Source organism: Ambystoma mexicanum, chromosome 4p (assembly GCF_040938575.1).
Source record: "Ambystoma mexicanum isolate Mex_15411 chromosome 4p, UKY_AmexF1_1, whole genome shotgun sequence".
In the NCBI taxonomy this organism is placed as follows: domain Eukaryota; kingdom Metazoa; phylum Chordata; class Amphibia; order Caudata; family Ambystomatidae; genus Ambystoma; species Ambystoma mexicanum.
The window spans coordinates 429,143,959-429,157,048 of NC_090927.1; positions in this window are offsets into that span (position 1 = coordinate 429,143,959).

Here is a 13,090-nt window from a genome sequence, read left to right on the forward strand (position 1 = left end):
AATACAGTGATTCAAACAAACACTTACTCAAGGTTTCTTGGTAAAAGAACATACATTTATTTACACATTAATTTGGTAAACATTACACTAGCAAGATCAGCTCAATATCATATACTAGTTTACTACAAATGTACAACCAATAATTTACTGAACAAGTTCAGCTCCCCTGAAGTAGGGGCAAAATGGCACTTAAGTTACTTTAAAAAGGGGTAAAAAGACAAGGTTATAAGCAATGAAGCACAAATACATTCAGAGGCAGGGCAAAGGATTTCAGTAAACTACAACCAGCAGTTCAGTTCATAGGCCTGGGCCAAAGTCAATGGCTCAGAAGAGACTTGCACAACAGCACACAACAACTAACGACCGTAAATCACCCCAAGTTCAGCCAACGGAACCACCAGGCTGAGGCTGCCAACAGCACATCACTGCTCTCTTGCACTTTTCCAGCTTATCCCCCCTAGCTGATCCCCCTCCCCTCTTTTTTCAGAGCCACCAGAGCGCCAGGCAACCACTTCGATGGTGATAGTGTGCGGTACAAATATCTGTTAACATTAACAATAATGCTAAAACACATCAAGACATAAATAACTCTATCTAACAAAGTAGCATCCACTTGTTTGCAAAGAAGAACCGAACAGAAGATTGGTCATATATTGAATTTGATGCCATCTACTGGGGTGTCTCTCACAGCAAGCCTGATGTATGTGAAAATACGTATGTTACATAGAGTGCATGCATCGCAGTCAATGGCAGCCTCTCTAGTCAGATGTTTCTGAAATGCAACCAAATGAGTTTGTTCAATTCAGTATATCACGGCAGTAGAGTCGTCTATTCTTTGTCAAGGCGTCTATCCAAGTGCCAAGCACAGTTCATTTCCATTTGTGTGTACAGAGATATGTGTAATTAGAGTACAAGGTATCACGCATGGCAACACAAACGAAGCATGCTAACAGCGAAATAGAATAGTAATAGCTCGATTGAGGTGTGACTCACATTACCATCTGTATTTGATTGATTTTGATTTGTGGCATTTGTAATGCACATATCCCAATGGAACTGAGCAAGAACCTGCAACTAGGTGCAGACACCATTCTGATGATGGCACAAGTTATGTCTTTGGTACAGAAAACACTTTCTGTTTTTATTTTATTTTTGGAAAAGCCATAAAGCATTAATCTGGTGAAGTTTTAAGGAGAGCTGATTCCACAATGGAGAAATATCTCTCTCCTCTAGTCTTACATCAGGAACAGAGGATGATCCGCAAGTGTTTGCTCACAGAATATAAAGTTGCAATCTGGGCAAAGGAGAGAATCTTGGATCTGAGATAAACCGGGTCAAGACCATGGCCCTCATTACGACCCTGGCGGAAATCGCGGTGCTAAATGCACCGCGGAGCACGGCGGAAAGCTGCCGATAGCGCCATGGAGGATGGCGGATTTTCCGCCCCATTCCGACCTTGGCGGGGCGGTAAATCCCCATCCCCCATTTTACCCTTCCCCATTCCCATTTTTGCCCCATAGGGTATAATGGGAGTGGGGAAGGCGTTAATTACGCCACCTCAAAATACGGTGGCGTAATTAACGACAAGGTCCCGTAGCGCCATGGATTTCTCCGCCCGGAAAAACCAGGCGGAAAACGCTCCATGGCGCTACGGAATCTCGTAGTAGGGCGGACGGGTCCGCCGCGAATAACGCTGGCGTAAACCCACTCCGCCAGGGTCGTAATGAGGGCCCATGAATAGACTTGAAAACAAGACATACAATTTTTGCTGATCCAAAGTAATGCATGTGGAGAGTTAAGAACTCAAATTCAACAGCAAGGCATCTACTGAAGGTATTACACACATTCAATTTGCAATGAGCAAATGCTGGCTATGGCCCTCATTACGACCCTGGCGGTAAGGGGTTTACGCCAGCGTTAGCTGCGCCGACCCCTTACCGCCAACTACGAGTTCCCAGAGCGCCATGGTCACTTTTCCGTCCGTTTTTTGCGGGCGTAAAAATCCATGGCGCTATGGGACCTCGGTGTTAATTACGCCACCGTAGTGTACGGTGGCGTAATTAACACCTTCCCCACTCCCATTGAGCCCTATGGGGCCGAAATGGGAATGGGGAAGGGTAAATGGGTCAATGGGGACTTACCGCCCCGCCGACCTCGGAATGGGGCGGTAAGTCCGCCATCCGCCATGGCGTAAAGGGACTTTGCGCCATGGCGGAAAAGTCCGCCGATGGCGGAAAAAATCCGCCAGGGTCGTAATGAGGGCCTATGTGTTTTATAGCAGGCCAATGTTATTTCAGAAAACGATAACATTCCCTATGTTTCTGTTATGCCATGATTGTTCTTGTGTTATATGTGTTGGGTACCCAGAGCACATAGAGAAATACAATAATTGAAAGAATGAAACAACCCGTACCGAAATTCATGTCATTGTAGGTGTCTAGATGCACTCGCCATTTGCATGTTCTAAATATAGCAAAATCAAAATGAAATGAACTCGCCACCCTGCCATACTCATCTTGGAATAGTAGCTTAATGATGCTTGCTTCGGCATGCTGGGACAGATCATTTTGATTGTATAGAACAAGACATAGGGGCATTACGTTCATTTGATTGTATAGAACAAGACATAGGGGCATTACGTTCATGAAAGTTGGGACACATAAGACACAGCTGATTTGAAGTTCTACAAGCCATTTTAGCCAATAGGCAGCAGTGTTGTTTGCCGAAACGTTAGAAGGTACAGTAAACCAACGAGAAGGGGAGAATGACGCAGAATGAAATGAGGGATGTAATAAGTGTCATGGTTGCTTTGAGAACGTTCCAGATCTTCTAGGAGAAGCAAAAGAAGACTTGACTGCCTGTCCTGGATGTTTGAATCTTGGGACTTTCAATATTAATGGTAAATTATTGATTGCTTTCTTTCACAACCAGCTAGTGAATATATTCTGGCCAAGATACAAGGGGCCTCATTACGAGTATGGAGGTAGCCATGCCCTTAGTAAGGGCATGGCTGCCTACATTCCGGGTTCCAGTGCCAGGTTCCTCCAATGAGGACTTACCGGGCTATTCCAACCAAGGAGGACCCGCTAAGTCCTCATTGGAAAAACCCATACCCATTCCCATTTGAACCCCCATAGGGCTCAATGGGAATGGGGAGGGAGCTAATAATGGGCCTGTTAATAACAGGCCCGTTATTAGCTCCCTGGACCGTCGCGGGAGCCGCTAAGGACGCCTGGTTTTACCAGGCGTCCTTACCGGGTCCCGCAAAGGGAACCTCGTAATAGAGTGTCCCGTAATGAAGGGTGCCAGTCCCGTACCGGCACCCTTCATTACGGGAGCGCCTGCCTCGTAATGAGGCCCAAAGTCTTTTGAAGGGAAACCATCTTTTGTGTGATACAGTCAACTTAGATGCTGATTCTAGCTTTCAGAGGTAGCCAATGAAAGTTGAATAAATTAGAAGTAATTGACTATTCTTGTTCACTCTAGTGATTATGTCAGCTGTGTAATCAATTGTTTTTATCAAACATTAGTCAAAGTAATAGCAGATGGTAGTGCACTATTTTTTTCAGAGGCAATAAATTTCAGTTTGGATGTTTTATCAGTGCATGTTTCTTGAAACAGAATTACAGTTGCCACCGACAGTAACTGTGGAATTACCTGCTCATCATGAGTCCTAGCCATTCCCATTACTGACGTACCATACGCCTGGATTGGGATAAGTATGAATTACTTACGGGTTGAACTGCCACTAAAGGTAATTCCTCCACTTGTTGAAAGTGCTGCCTCCATGTGGATCCTGAGGAAAATAGCTCACAACCTGTTTATTGTTATCATCACTCAGTCTGGCAGTTTTTCCACAAGTTGTGTTAATCCCCATTAATAGGGTGCATATGACTCCATGGGGATTTTGGGAAAGGTAGTGTAGGTGGGAAGGCTGCCGTTTATTTATTTATTTCTAAATATGCTTATAGCTTGGAATAGATTTACATATAAAAACAGTGTAATATATAAACATATTTGATACAATGAGACTTTTCACAGAAAAGATATAACATTAAAGACAATTAAAATATTGCGTCAGATAATGCTGCCTTTTTTTGTCAGTAAAGAAGACAAGATGCCTCCTGGGAAGTGCAGAAGGTATTGTCTCCACTTTTCCATGTAACTCAGAATTCATCAATGCAGACAAGTGGCAGAAAAATAGCAGAAATGGAATTACCGCCACTTTACACCCATTTTTTACCTGACCGTCAAATTATTGGGGTAATTACTAATGCAAACAACTGGAAGCGATTCCATAGCCTCCTTTCTTTCCCTTCAGTTTCCTCCAAACTAGTAAAATGTAAAGTATTAAAGTTTGGGTTGCTATAAGGTGTGCAAAATGAAGTGCAGATTAAGGAGAAGAGTAGAAAGGGGCAACGGTTGGAGAGAGCGATGGACACGGATCGGGAAGATTCAGAAGGAGGCAGCGAACACGAAGGCACTCCGCTTTCACATATAAAAGACTGAAAGTTCTCCAGCAAATCCCCATTAAGTGCAATTGATGATCTTAAAATGTTCCTCTTTTTCCGAAGACTCTCATTTGTCCTCATTTCGGAGCACTGAAATCCATTTGCCAACGTTTAGGGCTGGTGCCTAATGTAATGGTGCAAGACGCTCTCGATCTAATTACATGGTTCATCATTATTCAATGTTCCTTCCCCCTGTCATCTGTAAACTGGAAACAGTCCTGCTATGCCACACTGCAGAGAAAGAAATATGACTGCACAGTCCTTTCTGCTCAGACGATTATTTGCAAGTCAGGTGCCTTTTACATTACACCAGTTTCCAAGCTTCAGTAAGTTCTTCAAATGCATCTCCCTCTCCGCCAGCATCCATGTTAAAAGAGGTCTTGGTGCTTTCTATGCACTATAATAACATAATGGAGATGGATAACTATTATGTACATTTATTTCCCACTCTATTTGGGAGCATGATCTGAATCGGCTTACTTTACTATTGCACTTAGGACAACTATATTTGCCCCTTTACATGTGTTTATTCATGTTTTTGTGTGTTTTTTTTCATAATGCAAACCTAACTCCTGAAAGGAAAAGGGCGCTGTGTAGAGCAAAGTGTGTGAGAAAGGAGTCATGGTTACATCCGATTCAGTGGAGTGACATCACCGGGTTAATATGCACATCTTTGCCCATAAATAAATACCTAACAGGCAATTAATTTTCAGAGGCAGGGGACCTCTGTACTGTAGATAACACTGCAAATAAGCTGTGTACTATTCGTTCACGAAAATAAATGCAGTCCGGATTGCGCTCAAACAAAAAAAGGCTATCATAATTATACCGGTCATTTTTCCAAAACTGCGACATGATGAAAGACGTCACATTCCAGATAGAAATATAGACAATTATTATTATTATTATTATTAGTGTATTTATTGAGCGCAGACCTAGCTTCAGAAAGCAGGGAAGTGCTCTACTATCATACGCAGGGGGAACAAATTGAGGGAAGCAGAGAAAAAGGTAGTGGTGTGCTAAAAGGGGAGGGTGGGGATGAGCAATTGGCAGGAACGGATCTACAAGCAACCAGGGGAGGAGACAGTGGGGAGCAGATAACCAGATCTCAAGTAGGGTGGGGAGTGCAGGGTGTGTGGACCTAGGTGTTAGGGAGGAACTATTCCTTGAAGAGGAATGTCTTGAGCTTGAGATTTCTGAACTGTAGCAATAATGGGGCAAGTCTGATGTTGACTGGGACAATGCTCCATAGACCTGGAGTTTAGACTGAGAAGGCCTGTCTTTTGGTTCTTTCTTTTCTGTACTGGTACTTATGATGGAACACAGTCCTCCAGAGATGCTGAGTTTCTCAGTTAGGTAGCATGGAGACTTCAGGGTGACAGCCTTGTAGAGAATGCAACAGGAATTGAAGATGATTCGGTCTCGCAGCGTGAGCCAGTGAATTTTAAGGGCCGGGGTGATGTGGTCAAACTTGCTAAACCCTTAAATTAGTCTTGTTGGTGCATGCCATACTCATCTCAGGGCTGCCAGGGTAGTCCCCGGTTAGCCTTCCAAAAGGCTATTGCCACCATACAGGTGGGAGAGGACCAAGGCTTCGACAGTGGATCTGAAGTCGTTTCTGGGATGAAGGACTTGATTTTTGGCATCAGAGAACGTTGTTACCAAGCTGTTTGTGTCTTCCTTACTATGTGCTGTTTGAATGTGAGGTGTCTGTCAAGGTTGAACCCAAGGGGCTTGGAATAGGTGGCTAGCTAGGTTGTGATGCCCTCAAGGTTCATAGCAGTGAGCCAGATCTTGATGTCAGGGTTTTCAGTGTTGTTGGTCAGCAGTAGGAATTCCGTCTTGGTAGAGTTGAGCTTCAGGTAAGCTCTGGCCTTTCAGTACTGGATCAATGTAGGGCTGGTCTCGAGCCTGTGGATGTTTTCGATGGAGGTTATCTTGTGGTAGATCTGAGTGTCCTATGCATATTGGTGGATGTGGATGTTGTGGAGTGAGGAGGCTTTGAAGCGGTTTCATGTAACGATTGTAGATCACAGGGAAAAGGGGGATCCTTGCGAGACTCCACCGGTGATAGGTGGGGTTGTTGAACTGGAATAATTCATTTGTATGAACTTTAGGCAATTAGCAAGGTAGAATTTGAACCAGCTGAGGGTGATCTTTATGATTACCATGTGGTGATGTAGATTGTCGGTGAGTGTCTGGTGGTCTACTGTGGCAAATGATGTAGAAAGGTCAAGAAGGACGTGGAGGCAAGGATGGCCATCACTGAGGATTTGAAGGACATTGTCATTCACCTTGATGGTAGCCAGTTCTGTGCTCCATCTGGGTCTGAAGCCAGATTGGTAGGACTGAAGGACGTTAAGACGTCAATGTGTTGGAGGAGTTGTGTGGCTTGTGCTTTTCGCAAATATCTTAACTAGGAAGGGAAGATGGGTGATGGGGTGGTAGTTGATGAGATTGTCAGGTTCCAGTGATCGTTTCTTAAGAAGCAGGAGGATTTGTCTAGTCTTGATGGTCAATGGTAAGGTACCTTGAGTTAGGGATCTGTTGATGATTGTCAGGTAAGGGGAGAAGTGCTTTAGTTGGAAGGGTCTTGAGTACAGATGCAGGGAGGATGTTGTCAGCATATGATGTGGCCTTGAGCGATGCTAAGGTGGCCCTGAGGTCTTTCAAGTATTATGACAGGGGATGTGTAATGTGCTGTGAGTAGTGGCACTGGTGTCTGTGTTGACAGGGCATGTTGATCATGTTGACGAAGAGTTGATGGCGGTGGATATTTTCAATCTAGTGTGATACTGGTGGGTCGGGCAGAGGGATTGATGTAGTGCGTGGTGACTTTGAAGAAGAACGCTTTCATTTTTGGCTGTGTCTCTGATTTTTTGATAGTAGTTGGTCTTGGCAGTGTTGATCAATCGTCTACATGTAGCACACAGTTTCTTGAGTGGTTGAGGTTATATGCGCTGCTTGATTTTCCCAAATTCCTTTCTTGTTTTCTAATGGTTCATTTCTTGAGGTTGAGTTCTTGATTGTACCAGTGTGCAGAAGCTTTAGGCTTGAGGCAGTGCATTTTCACTGGGGCATTGCATTTTTTGTTATTTGTGATGGTGGTGTTCTTAGAGAAGAGAGTTGCAATCCTGGTTCATCAGATGTAGATAATCCCATGAAAGGTGAAGTTTGGTGAGGTCTTCCGTGAGAGCCTCCACTGGGAATTTCTTGAAGGATCTGAAAGCTTGTTAGCTTGGTTTCCAAAGGGTTTGCTTGAGAAGTGTGGTGTGACCAATCTCAAAGGGAATTGCCAAAAGGTCCAATTAGTCAAGCTCAATTAGAGAGCTCTGATGGAGGGTGAGCAGGGCAGTGAAGAAAAAGGTCAAGGATATTACCTTTCTTGTGAGGTGGGTCTTTTGTGTGCTGTCTGTTGTTCAGTGTGTCAAATAAGCAATGGAGATATTCCTCCATTGACTTGGTTGGCAGGGATGTTGAAGTCGCCAATGAAGATATTATTGTCACGCGTGAGAGGCATGGTGGTGACCAAGTCCGTGAAGGCTTTGATGAAGGTGGTGTTGGTTTTGGGTTGTCTGTAGATGAGGTGAAAAGTGACTGTGTCCATTGGGGAGAGCTGGAAGAGGCAGGATATGTTTTCAAAAGAGCCAATGGTGCCTACGTCAAGTTGGGTGCATGCACATGATGTCTTGTGGCAAGGCTTCCGCCGATCTTGTAGAATTCTGTAATTGCTGGGGGTGAGGATATCTAGGATGTGAGTGGAAGTTGATGTCGGCCAAGTCTCAGTAATGAAGATGGCATCCAGGTCATGTGTGGTGATGTCAGCTGCATGGTTTATTACTGAGTGGACATTGACGAGCATCAGCTTTTGTGTAGTATTGGATGCTAGAGTTGTGATGGGGTGTCTGGTGATGTGGAAGAGGTTGCTGCTTTTCAGTTTCCATGATGTTGCTGTTGAGTGGCGAGGTTAGTAATTAGTAGTGATGGTAGGGATGGGCTGTTGGGAGAGAGTGGTAAAACACATATTCAAGGGAGCTTACCTGATGTTAGGAGGGACATGGGTTCTGTTCCTGGGACCTCTCAATCCGAACAGGTCCTAAAGGAAGTGCCCTTTTCTTCATGTACCCTTAACCTCGGACTCCCATGCGAGAAACACCCTTGATCTAATAGTTAAGAACAGAAAGGAAGAGGCAGGGAAAAAAGGGTGGGTGAGGCTTAGGTCATGTGACCTAGTTCCACTTGCTCACCAACCGCCATTTCATACACTTAATGCTCAATTATGGACCCTATTTGTAAAACTTTGTGACTACAATAGACCATGTGATCTTTTACTACACTACCAGGACCCATTGATGTTAGTAATTATACTGTGGCACTGTAAAGTGTAGTGCAAACTCAAAATGGTACTAACCAACCCATGTGCTGATGTTCGGGCATGTCTCATTCAGATATTTGTGTGATTGTGCTTACTGCACAATAGCACACATGCACACACATACCTTTTGTTTGGAGAAAAGATCACATTTTAGGAATGCTCATTGCAATGGAACCAGGCACAGCATAACAACAAACTAGCTCTTTACCTGCCCACATTACACATCTCAGGTGCTGGGTCTCTTTATTGTAGATGAAATGGGCAGGAGGCTATGAGTGCCAGCGTGGAATGGGTTCTAGTCACTGATCTTGATATTGCATTGCTCATAGTAATATTACACTAGTACAGATGGCATCTCACTAGTGTTGTATGATGTGACACAATGGTGCTCTATTTTTACTACTTGCTCAGAACTCATTAGGTCTCAGCCAAAGATATTGCAATTGAAAATAGCACTTATCAGAACCGGGCTCTGGAATGACAAATAGCGGTCATAGTATGCCAGTATGCAGTTCCCTCATTTTCTTGGTGTGTCAGTGTGTCTCTTACAATAGACCAGTTAATGTAGCAGATTTTGGCAAACCATCAGTCACACAATGGCCAAAACCCCCCTCTTACCAACCCTATGTGAGCCAGCTCTTCAACAGTCCTCCCTGCCAGAGTTAAGGCACATCCAGACCACAACCAGTGGACTAGCTGTTTTTGGGGGGGTTTCAGGGCAGGGCTGAGAATATTGCAGCGCTGGCTCATTTATGACACTCCACAATACACCCCAATGGGGTAAGTGCATGTTTGGATGCATAGTTAATGATGTGGGGTAATTGACACTTGTTCGGAATCATTTTTATTTAGTCTGCAAATGATAACAGCACTACATCTCCCACAGTGCACTGCAATGAGGGACTGACAGACCTAAAGGCATAATATTTCAACCTTCCTGACACCGGTATCAGTATTTCAGTTAAACCCTTTTTGGACAATTTAAAGTCCATAGAAGAAAAAAAAACATAGACAAACACAGAAAACATCATATAATAGGAGCAGGCGAAGTTCATAGATTTTCCAATTTTCCACCGACGTATTCTTAAGCACGTTGACGTGCTGATGGTATTTTCCTTGAACACATCACAGCGTCCTTCCCTGTGGCCAGTTTTTATCAAAGTAAAGCGGTTAAAATCCGCCTGTATTTCTTGATATAATTATTGACTCTGTGTGTCGCAGAAGTCCCTTAATATTCATGGCGATATTTCCACATTTTTAGGTTTGAAACCTTTAGATTTGCTCTACCAAAAAGTTAACTAAAGCCCTGGCTGGTATGCTAGGGAGTACTGAGGCAAACACAGCAAAGAGCAATATGTATTTTCCTGAGCTACACCGGAACTAGGCTGTCCATTGTCCGAACTTCCTGATGCTGTCAAGCTGTATTCTACACAGGTAGAAGCCACGTCTCTTGGCATTCACTATGTTAGGCTGCAAGGAGACCTGGGACTGGAGCCTGCGCCTTACAAACGTTGTGACCACATTCTCACGGATACCTTGCAGCCTGAATCTGGGTCTCCTGGGTCGCAGTGTCAGATCCTACTGGATGACCAAATGCCACTGGATGGCAGGATCCGGAACCCATACTTTTAAAACTCACGCTCATGTTGTGATGCTAATGTGCGGTAGTCAAAGCCAAAAACAGCGTCTTCCAAAATGTATTGGCCCTCATTCCGAGGTTGGTGCTAGTCATGGCGCTATTAGCGCCATGACTAGCACCAATACCGGTACCACCACTGACTTGGTGGTATCTGGATTTATCAGTCCTGTCCGATCTTGGTGGGACCGGTAAGTCCCCATTTGAAAAGCCCTTCCCCATTCCCATTTGAGCCCCCCCTAGGGCTCAATGGGATGGGGAAAGGCGTCAATAACGGTACCGCAAATTGCGGTACCGTTATTGACCCCGGTATCCCTTTGCGGGTCCCATCCTTAACGCCTGGTAAAACCAGGCGTTAAGGGAAGGACCCGCAAAGGGACCTCGGAATAGGGCGCAAAGGGATTACGGGCACCGGTGTCATTACCGGTGCCCGGTATCCCTTTGCGCCCACCTTGTAATGAGGGCCATTGCTTCAGGCTTCTGGAAGTTAAAAGGCAGAAATCACTAAAGCCACACTAACACTGCAGACCCTTCACTGCACTTACCATTCTCGGTGGCGCTTACCATTCCGTTGTCGCCAAGGCTGGTGTCTGTCAGATCTGCAAGCTGGTCATTCCAGCGCTTGTTTTGTTTTTTTATTTTCCACCAGAAAACGTTTTTATGAACTACAGTGTAACAAACACTATGGATAACGTAGACAAATATACAGAATGGGGTTAAGAGATTTGATTTAGTGCACAAACAAATCCCCCACTAAATGTAAACTGTTGAATAAACGCAATCAGTTGGAACATTTCCTTCACCAGAATGGACCGCTAAAGGCGACAGAAAAGGAAGAGGCTGGGAGAAGGGGATCACAAGAGAGTATGAAATAAATGGCACAACACACCAACACTGATATTCCAATGGAGTGATGGGGGATGGGTGGGGGCAAGTTCTCCTCAGGGGATACCGACACAGCAACGGCCGGGTCCGAGAGGGGTCGGGTCATTACCAGATCCTAACTTTTAGTGGGTATACCTCGCAACTGTTGATGTGGAGGCATACTTTTTCGTGCATTATGTCTGTATGTTGCACCATTTATTTGGTGTTCACGTATACATTTAAACAATTGTGGACAATATGGTCAAATATGTCCACAATAAAAATAAGTGTAAAATTTCTGGAAATACAGCAGAAGTTTGCTTCAGCTAGCAAACCACAATCACCATATTTTTCAAATGCCTGCCACAATCAGATGGTGTTTTCAAACAAACGTTTTAAAAGGACCCTTTTACAAAGAATATTTCTACCAATTAATTACATGTGGGAAAAGATGTCTTTCAAGATTTTGAATTGCAGACTGGTCTCAAACCCCGGCTTCCACTCCACTTAACCAAAGTGTGTGCTCCATATTCTGTTATCTCATCTCACTTCCCTTCTCTGACAAAATTAAAAGTATATTTAAGGTAATTCAGCTCAAGCAGTCTGCCACTTCACAAGAAGTCTCACACCTGTTATTTTTACGCAGGCCGATATTAGCAGTGACAATTCATATACTGCACGGCGACGCCACCGTTTATATATCTCCTGCGGCTGCCTTACTTACCCATGGCAATGATGATGCTGACAGCATCGACAGTGGGGCACTCAGTGTCTAGAACAAGCCCCCCCACACCTTTTATTGTCCCGCCCATCAATGCTGAGTCTTGTAAGAAGATTCAATTCAACACTACAGCTAAGTCAATGCCTACTCTGGGATACTGAATGGAAACCCTTATTGATATATATTTATGTCCAGTTCATGAGTTCTGGATTACTACCCCTATATCACACCCCTCTCTTAGAATCCCCCTGACCCTACTGAGCCAAGAAGTAGTTCTGCTTTGCAAGTTTAAAAGGTTTATTTGAGAATTTAAACAAGATATATATATCACACTTTACAATAAATTAATATCTGATCGTACACTTAGACATATGATGTTGATCAACAATGGGTAATCTGGCACTAGCACACTTCTTTACAATCAATGAGGAGTTAGTATAGGATGGATCAAGTAGCAAAAATACTTTTATGATTTCAAATGGCTGCAATGCTGAATGCAAATGCAGTACAGAACTAACTAATATGGTTTCACAAGATATCATATGTTCACTTTTCCCCTGGTGGCAATTCACCCCCCTCCCCTATGCAATGTAAGACATGGAAGTAGATGGAAAGAAGAGCACACAGTTCTCAGGAATGCAATCAAATACAATACGAAATTCAGTTCCCCCCAGCAAGCTTAGAGAAAACCGGTATGAGTTTTAAAACACAGGCCCAAGTGCTTTGAATGTTGTGGCAATGAAGTGAGAAATATGCTGAAAATGCTTTTAATTCCCTTTAGGAGGTTCAGGGTGAGTGAGAGATATTAGGGATGAGTGCAGGCTCACTTTAGCAATGATTCAGAGATGTTGATTAAGAGGCAAACAAATTTTTTGCAAGGAAAGAAAGGACTGCTGATGGTTACACGTGGCTGGATTTTTAACCAAATCGCAAATCGCAGTAAAATTCACAAGTGCGTGAATTGTGATTGCAGATAAAGTATA